The sequence below is a fragment of the Amblyomma americanum genome, chromosome 4 (genome assembly GCF_052857255.1).
Source record: "Amblyomma americanum isolate KBUSLIRL-KWMA chromosome 4, ASM5285725v1, whole genome shotgun sequence".
Classification (NCBI taxonomy): Eukaryota; Metazoa; Arthropoda; class Arachnida; order Ixodida; family Ixodidae; genus Amblyomma; species Amblyomma americanum.
In genome coordinates, this window is record NC_135500.1 from 12,346,427 (window position 1) to 12,355,760 (window position 9,334).

Consider the following 9,334-nt stretch of genomic DNA (forward strand, 5'->3'; position numbering starts at 1 on the left):
TCCTCCTTCATCTTGTCCTACGTTGTTCGCGCTGTTTTACTAAAAATTGCTATAAAGTTTTGGTGCTACCTGGAAAATTCACAAATGGTCATCATCAAAGTCAGGGCACGAGAAAAATGATAGGAGAAAACTTGGAGAGGAAGGGCAAACATATTGCAAGCTAGATGAGGCAATTGCTACCGCTCACTATAAGAATCGGAAGCTACTGCCCGCTACATCTTTACACCGTATCCACTGATATTGATACCATGCAGGACCGAAACATTATAACAATGCTACTTTTTTGCTTTAGTCGAGAGTTAATTTTAAGTTCTGGATGTACTTGTTGTAATGTTTTGGCAGTGTTATATATCTAACGTTTTTGTATAACACTACATAAAGATCAATAAAAAAGAAACGCAACATTCTCGAAAAGCAACCTCCCACGTGCATTCGGGTCCACCAGTAGTGACGGTACACAAGTTGACACTTTTCAGACGAACTACGGGGCGGCATTTGAGGTTCACACACAGCACAGCATGCAAATCATACATCCGCCTCCGAACGGGTACTATCCTGCCAAGCCTATACACTCGTTACCAACGCGTTGCTGGTGAGTAATAGTGACGAATAGGTAATAAAGAAAACTTCCTAACAAAATATTGGCGCTGTGCATAGAATGCATGGCAGGCACAATATTGTCGCGTAGCGAGCTCCGCAGGTTTCGTGCGCCAGTTTTTCCAACAAGCTGAATGTGTTCTTCTCCCCGCGGTGCGACTGTTGCTGTCTTTGTGCTCGCTGCTGTGCGGGGAGCCATTAGAGTGGCTCACACCCCGACATTTGGCAGAGCCGTTTTCTCTCTGGCTCTTTGTAAGCAGGCGTTGTGCGGCCCCCTCCCCGGCTTTGTTCGAATGCTTAGTTAGAGTAAAACGCACTGAGACGCACGGTTAGCGGCCTGCAGGGGGACAATGTCTCCCAAGGCCGTGTCCGAGACACCAGAGCGGGCGCGCCGACCCCCCGTGGTTTCCAGGAGAGTCGCGCGAAGTGATTGCTTCGGGCAGCAAACTGCCCGGCGGACCAGATGCGTCGGAGACGAGCCGCGAGGGCTGAGAGCGCGGACGGCGGGTCGCGTGGTGCACCGACGGGAGGTTTGCGTTCCCTGTGTTTCGGATGTCGTTTTGTGTGTTTGTATCTGTGTGCCAAGCGGAAATGCGCGCGTCTTCGTGTAATTTACGCGGTGCTCTCGAGTAAACAACCTCGTGGGCACCGGCGTGCTATTGGCTGCTTTCGTTTTAAAGAAATCGTTCTCATTGGCCTCGAGAACAGCATTTCCGATTGGTTACTAAATGTGTCCCCAGGATCCTGGGCAAACGTATTTAAGGGGGGGTTTTGGCGCGAGGAACGGTGGAGAGGAACGGCTGCGGTCCTGCTGCTCGGGACCTCTGCTCGGAAGACGTTGCGCGCCCCTTGGTATGACTGACGGCGTTATTATTTACTCCTAGAGCTTTGCATCAGTTTTTTTAGTTTAAATGATGTTTTGCACCCGTTTTAAATAAACCAAGTTAATTCATGCTACCCATCGGCACCTGCTGGTCAACTTCTTCGAGGTGGCGGAGCGACCGTTCCGTCCCGACGTACGCTTCGTTACAAGTGGTGGAGGTTGCGGGGTAGCGACGACCCCGCTCTACTGGAAATGCGCCCCAACCTTAGAAGTGAGCCAAGCCAGACGTTAGCAGACTTCGCTACAATGACGAGCCCTCAATCGAGACCGTCCATCGCCCCGCCGGTATTCAAGGGAACCCCGGAGGAGTCCGCTGCGGAATGGCTGACCTGCTACGAACACGTCGCATCTTTGAACTGCTGGGACAGCGACACTAAGGTAAAGTTCCTTTACCTTGCTCTTGACGGGGACGCGAAGAAGTGGTACACAACGCAACTACTTACCGGTGCGCCAAGTTCGTGGAGTGATTGGGCGGCGAAGCTCAAGGCCTGCTTCAGCAGCCGCCACGCTGCGGAGATCGCCTATCTCCGGCTACAGAATCGGGTGCAGCTTCCTACAGAATCCCCAGAGCAGTACTTCTACGATGTGATGCAGCTGTGCGCTAGGGTCGACCCAAAGATGCCGGAAGAAGACCGATTGCGTCATTTACTGCGGGGCCTCCAACCAGCGACTATGGAGAAAATGATAATTTCCAACCCGACCACCTGCGCAGACTTCTTACAAATACTGCAGCGTCTCAGTCAGGCCACGCTGATGAGTCTTGCTTCTTGGCTGCTGCCGACCCCAGTGAGCAACACCTACCTGCCAACAGGTGCCTGGAATTCGAACATCCATGCAACACCCAACAGCGCTACCACCGAGCCTGTTCCTGCGCCTGGGCAGCCCCACCTACTTCCCGCCTGCACTGCTGCATCCTACCGTCAGCAACAAAGACTCGAAGGTGAGCAAGATTTCAAGGCGATCGCCGCATCCCTTGAGTCATTATCCGGGCGCCTAAAGGCAATTGAAGAAGAAATGTTTCGAAACCGTGTGCCATGGCCACCGAGAACGACGCGTGCCGACGACGGACGACCGCGATGCCACTACTGTAGCCGAAACGGCCACATTTCTCGACAGTGTCGCCAGCGATGGAGAGATGAGGACCGCGAGCAAAGAAATGTACGCGACGAGCAAGCTCCCAACTTGGGAAACGGGAACGGCAGGGCCTAGGTGGTCAGCCCTGCCGACCTGTGTGCGTGATGAGCGAAAACCAGCTCCTCACAGTGCAAGTCGAGGCAAATAACTCGAAGGCCACCCTTATGATTGACACAGGCGCCTCCGTAAACATAATGTCTTCTAAATTCGCTGATAAAATTTGTTTAGAAGTCAAACCAACTGAGAGCACCGCCTTCGTCAAAGGAATCGGTGGAGACTTGTTGTCACCGGCGGGAGAAACAGAAGTACTACTCCAATTCGGATCAGCCGAATTCAGCGTAAAATTAATCGTTCTCAAGGACTGCCCGTACGAATTGTTGGGTGGGCTCCCATTTTGCCGGCAGGCGAACTTGCTCATTGACTTTCGCCAAAAAGAACTCAAGATCGGGAGCGACGTATACCGGCTGCAACTCGACGCTGGCGTGCAATCGCAGACAAACATCGTCACGGCACGAAGTGACGACCAAGTTCGCATCGAGCCTCGTACGGAAGCCATTCTGAGGGTACGCGTTCCGAGAAATGGAATTCAACTCGTCGAGCCGAACTCAACCCTTAGGAGTGGACTGCAGGTTGCGCGGACGGTAATGAACGTGGTCGGCGGGATTGGAATTGTCCGTGTGGCTTATCCTACCTTGTCGCCGATAGTGGTGCATCGCGAGACGAAAATTGGCTGGGCCACATCCCTACATGAGGCGCAACTCGGACTCGCCGTGCCGCACGACCCCTCCACGACGGGGCACTTCGACGTCGAGACTGGGCCACACCTGACGCCATCTGAGAGGGGTGAGCTCTTGTCCCTTATTCAGAAATTCAGTCATCTGTTTACCGGCGAGCACAACCCTATTCAACGCACTCACGTAGCGGAGCATACTATCGACACGGGAAATTCGACACCCATTCGTCAGCACCCGTACCGCCACTCACCGTTCGAGAGAAAAGTAATTCAAACGCAAGTAGAGGAAATGCTTCAGGGTGGAGTGATCAGAGAGTCACACAGCCCCTGGTCGTCGCCTGTCGTTCTCGTAAAGAAGCCGCAGGGAGGTTGGCGTTTCTGCGTCGATTTCCGAAGAGTTAACGCGGTGACCAAGAAAGATGTGCACCCACTGCCGCGGATCGATGACATCCTGGATCTGCTGCAAGGGTCTCGATATTTCACAACACTCGACCTCACCTCAGGCTATTGGCAGGTAGGAATCCGCGAAGAGGACAAGCCGAAGACAGCATTTGCATGCGGCTCTGGTCTATACGAGTTTAATGTCGTTCCTTTCGGCCTCTGCAACGCCCCCGCGAGCTTCCAGAGGATGATAAACAAAGTTTTGAGCGGTCGTCTCTGGAGGGTGTGTCTGGCTTACTTGGATGACATTATCATTTTTTCAAAGACCATGGAAACGCACCTAGAGGACTTGGAGAAGGTGCTTAGCGCTCTAGATGAAGCCAACCTGCGTCTGAAACCTGGAAAATGTAGCTTTGCTCACGAAGAAATTAGATATCTCGGGCACGTGCTGACTGGCGACAACATCAGGCCAGATCCAGAGAAAATAGCCGCAATTGAAAAACTCCAAGCCCCGAAAAACAAGAAAGGTGTACAGAGTTTCCTGGGAATCTGCAATTATTATAGGCGTTTCATCAAAGACTTCTCCCTGATCTCCCGACCTTTGACTAATCTGACAGGAAAAAATGTTTCTTTTGAGTGGGACACGGCATGCGAGGCGGCAATGCAGACGCTCAAAGAAAAACTTACTACAGCGCCAGTTCTGCGTCAATTCCAGCCAGGCAAGACCATCGAAATCCATACGGATGCCTCCGACTACGGTATTGGTGCCGTGCTGGTGCAGAAAGATGACGGTATGGAACATGTTATCGCATACGCCAGTCGTCATCTCAACAACGCCGAGGTTAATTACAGCACAACAGAAAAGGAATGTCTGGCTGTTGTGTACGCCTGTAAGCAGTTCCGGCCGTACATCTTTGGAAGCAACTTCACCGTGGTCACCGACCAGGCCAGCCTCGCATGGCTGATGCACGTCAAAAATCCGAACGGACGCCTCATGCGATGGTCCCTGCTATTACAGGAGTTCGACATGACCCTAAAACACCGCCCCGGTTTGAAGAACGCAAATGCCGACACCCTTTCTCGCCTGCCACACGAGCCGGCACCGGTTAGTGAAGTCAACTTTACACCGCTGCTTGTGCTGGGTCGCGTGGATGTAGGTGGGAAGCAGAGGGAAGACCCTTGGATGAAAGAGATGATACAACATCTCGAGAACCCGAATTCACCCGTTGCCAGAACACTGAGAAGAACGGCACGGTGCTTTCGGATAATCGATGGTGTATTGCACAGGCGGGCAAAGGGATACCAGGAAGACTACAACGCTCTGGTCGTACCAAAAGGCTTGCGGACTGAGGTATTAAGGAGCTGCCACGACGATCTCACGGCAGGCCACCTCGGAGTCAAGCGCACATGGGAGAGGGTACGGAGGCGCTACTTCTGGCCTAAGATGTTCGCACAGGTGACAAACTATGTGCTCTCTTGCCCCGACTGCCAGACGCGGAAAGCCCTACCTGGCAGACCAGTCGGATTTCTCCAGCCTATTCCGCCGGTAGGAAGGCCATTTCAGCAAGTGGGAATGGATTTTTTGGGGCCGTTTACAAAGAGTCACTCCGGGAACCGCTACATCCTCGTGATGACCGATTACCACACGAAGTGGGTTGAAGCAGTAGCATGCCCGGCGGCCACAGCTGCTGAAGCCGCGCAGGGCTTTGTGCGAGAGATCGTCCTACGCCACGGAGCTCCAGACCGCATCATTACGGACCGCGGACAGCACTTTGTCGCTTCCGTAATTGAGGAGATATTTAAAGCCATGGGTACGGACCACGCCAAAACAACAGCGTACCACCCACAAACCAACGGCTTGTGCGAACGTTTCAACCGCACGCTCGCCGACATGCTCAGCATGTATGTCTCCTCTCACCACCGGGACTGGGACGAATTCCTGCCCTATGTCCTTTTCGCCTATAATTCATCGCAGCACGAAACGACAGGATTTTCTCCATTTTACCTTCTTCACGGACAAGAGCCAACACTTCCTGTTGAGGTGGCCCTGGGCTCCACACTGACTGACGGGGGCGGAATGGATGCTCACAAAGTTTTACACCGGCTTCGCCGGGCGCGCGAGGTGGTAGCTCAGCGCGAGAAGGAGCAACAGCAAAAAAACAAAAAAGCATACGATTCCAGGCGACGCAAAGCTGTATTCTACCCTGGAGACCTCGTGTACCTATGGACGCCTTCTCGAGCGAAAGGAAAGACCACCAAACTGCTCCACCGGTACCACGGGCCGTTCCGTCTGCTTCGGAAAGTATCCGAGAACAACTGGGAGGTCGTTGATCGCACCGGCCGCAAGCGAGACGTCGTTAACGTTGAACGTCTGAAGCTCTGCCACACTCGTGTTGGTTCCGATGAGGACGCCGACGACGAGTCAGCAAACAGTGATTGTGGTGTGGATGGTGTGCATGAGTTAGGAGGCAGTGTTCGTGTTTCCGCGAAGCCGAAACAGGCAGTGGCGTCGACAGTGACGAACAACGATCACGAAACCTCCGGTGAAAGTGCGACAGAGGCATACTCCTACTCCGAGTCGGCACATCAGAGTAGCCATGCGGGACCTCAAACTGAGACCGAAGCAGTGAGGACCGATCACGATAGTGAGACTGAGATATATTACAGTGCGGACGAAAGTGTGGATTAATCACCTATGACTGTTCTCCAGAACCCATTTTTTTGTGTGCTTTGTGTGAACATGTACATGTGAACGTTTTGAGTGTGCTATGTAATATTTGACTGCGTTGCCAATATTTTCATGTTTGTACGTATTTTCTCTATCTTGTAATTTGTTTGACCTGCCTGTAATTTGTTTGACCTGATATTAAGTTACTCCCATCTCCGTGCCTTGCTTTAGTATTCCGCTCGTATTTTATTGGGTTTAGTATTGTTGTACCTTCATGTCAAGCTGACCCAATTCCATTTTCGATCTCTGTACTGAGTTATTGGCCTCATTTCGTTGTTTAATTTCTACAGACGAAACTGTAATCGAGTGGAACACTCTTCTTTCGTAGGAGGGAGGTGTCGCGTAGCGAGCTCCGCAGGTTTCGTGCGCCAGTTTTTCCAACAAGCTGAATGTGTTCTTCTCCCCGCGGTGCTACTGTTGCTGTCTTTGTGCTCGCTACTGTGCGGGGAGCCATTAGAGGGGCTCACACCCCGACATTTGGCACAGCCGTTTTCTCTCTGGCTCTTTGTAAGCAGGCGTTGTGCGGCCCCCTCCCCGGCTTTGTTCGAATGCTTAGTTAGAGTAAAACGCACTGAGACGCACGGTTAGCGGCCTGCAGGGGGACAATGTCTCCCAAGGCCGTGTCCGAGACACCAGAGCGGGCGCGCGGACCCCCCGTGGTTTCCAGGAGAGTCGCGCGAAGTGATTGCTTCGGGCAGCAGACTGCCCGGCGGACCAGATGCGTCGGAGACGAGCCGCGAGGGCTGAGAGCGCGGACGGCGGGTCGCGTGGTGCACCGACTGGGAGGTTTGCGTTCCCTGTGTTTCGGATGTCGTTTTGTGTGTTTGTATCTGTGTGCCAAGCGGAAATGCGCGCGTCTTCGTGGAATTTACGCGGTGCTCTCGAGTAAACAACCTCGTGGGCACCGGCGTGCTATTGGCTGCTTTCGTTTTAAAGAAATCGTTCTCATTGGCCTCGAGAACAGCATTTCCGATTGGTTACTAAAAGTGTCCCCAGGATCCTGGGCAAACGTATTTAAGAGGGGGTTTTGGCGCGAGGAACGGTGGAGAGGAACGGCTGCGGTCCTGCTGCTCGGGACCTCTGCTCGGAAGACGTTGCGCGCCCCTTGGTATGACTGACGGCGTTATTATTTACTCCTAGAGCTTTGCAGCAGTTTTTTTTAGTTTAAATGATGTTTTGCACCCGTTTTAAATAAACCAAGTTAATTCATGCTACCCATCGGCACCTGCTGGTCAACTTCTTCGAGGCGGCGGAGCGACCGTTCCGTCCCGACGTACGCTTCGTTACAATATAAGAGATTTAGTTGCAACGTACAGCTAGCCCAATATTATATTTACTGTAGGAACAGTGATAAAAGGTCTGTGACATACATATTGCACTTTTGCTTATATTTATGATTCCAACATTTTAATAAAGTTTAGAGGACTACATTAAAGCAATGTTCATAATGTTTTGGCACAAAATATAACATTGTATGGTAATTTTTACTATATATTAACATTAAATAGTCACCATATCAAAATAATGTCTACTCTCAATGTTGAACTAATGCTTTCTTTATAACATATAATGTTATTTAATAATGTTCAACATTAATGTAACATTCCAATGCGGCAATTAACGTTACTGCCATTATTTTAATTTTCGGTGTGACCCGCGACCAATCCACCTCATATGAACGCTATTGTAATCGAGCGCCCTTTACATGGCGTCATTTCCGTGCGCATATCTCTTGTTTCTCTGAGAGTCTTCTTTACTTTTGCGACCGGGGCCTCGGCGCGGTGGTTCAGCGGGCAGTGCCCTCGACTGCTGAGCCCCAGTAGGCGGGTTCGATCCCGGCCGATGCAGCCGCGTTTCGATGGAGGCGAAATGCAGAAGGCGCCCATGTACTGTGCGATGTCAGTGCACGGTAAAGAGGCCCAGGTGGTCGACATTATCAGGAGCTCTCTTTACTACGTCCCTCATAGCCCGAGTCGTTTTGGGACTCTAAACCCCATAAAAACACACAAAAAAATTTTACGACCGGTGTGGCGAGTGTCTCTTCCCCTCCAACGTCGCGCGGCGTTCCTTTCACCCCCAGATTGCGCACTCGGGGGACATTGCGGCAAGTAAGCCCTTGCACGTGTGCGCGCCTCTGTGTTTGTGCTTCGGTGTTCTTAAGTGGCCGGTTGTCAACGGAGCTGAGAACGACCAAGACAGCGCAGAAGAGAGCGGCGAGCAGTGTGTTTGCGGTTGCTCGACTGTGCGGATGCGCGAGCAAGATCGAGCAAGGCGTATGAAGCTGCGAGCGTGCATTTATCCTTTATATAAGTTTTCGTTGTATATATAGCCAATTTCTGTTTTCAGAGTACGCGTTCAACTGTTTTTCCAATCAATGTGTATATATTTCCTAACACAATCAACCACGAGGAACTCCATAGCCAGCTTTGTCTCGCGCGGTCCCGAATGATGGACATCCGACGCTTCTTCAAGCGTCAGCGGTTGTCTGACGAAGCTTTATCCAACTGCGCCTCTGAAGATTCTGGTGTGACATGTGACAACGGTGTAGCGTTTGACCAGAGTGATGCAAGCTTTCATCACCGGACAGTAGCTGACGTCGTCGACATTATGGAAGGGACACCGCCGACAGTGAGCTCCAGTGACGCAGGAGGCCGAGATGATTCCCTTTCTCCTTTCTTAGGATTGAAGTCCGGAGACAACAGCAAGAAAACAACTAACTTGCCTCAAGAATATGGCTTAGCAGAGTTTCTAGGCAAAGTTAAACTCACTGGCATCTCGGACTTTTTGAAGTTACGTCTTCTTACTAATCCATGGTCGCCAAATGTTACATGCGACTTTAAGAAGGATGTAACACCTGGAAAGAGGCCTTTTCACCACC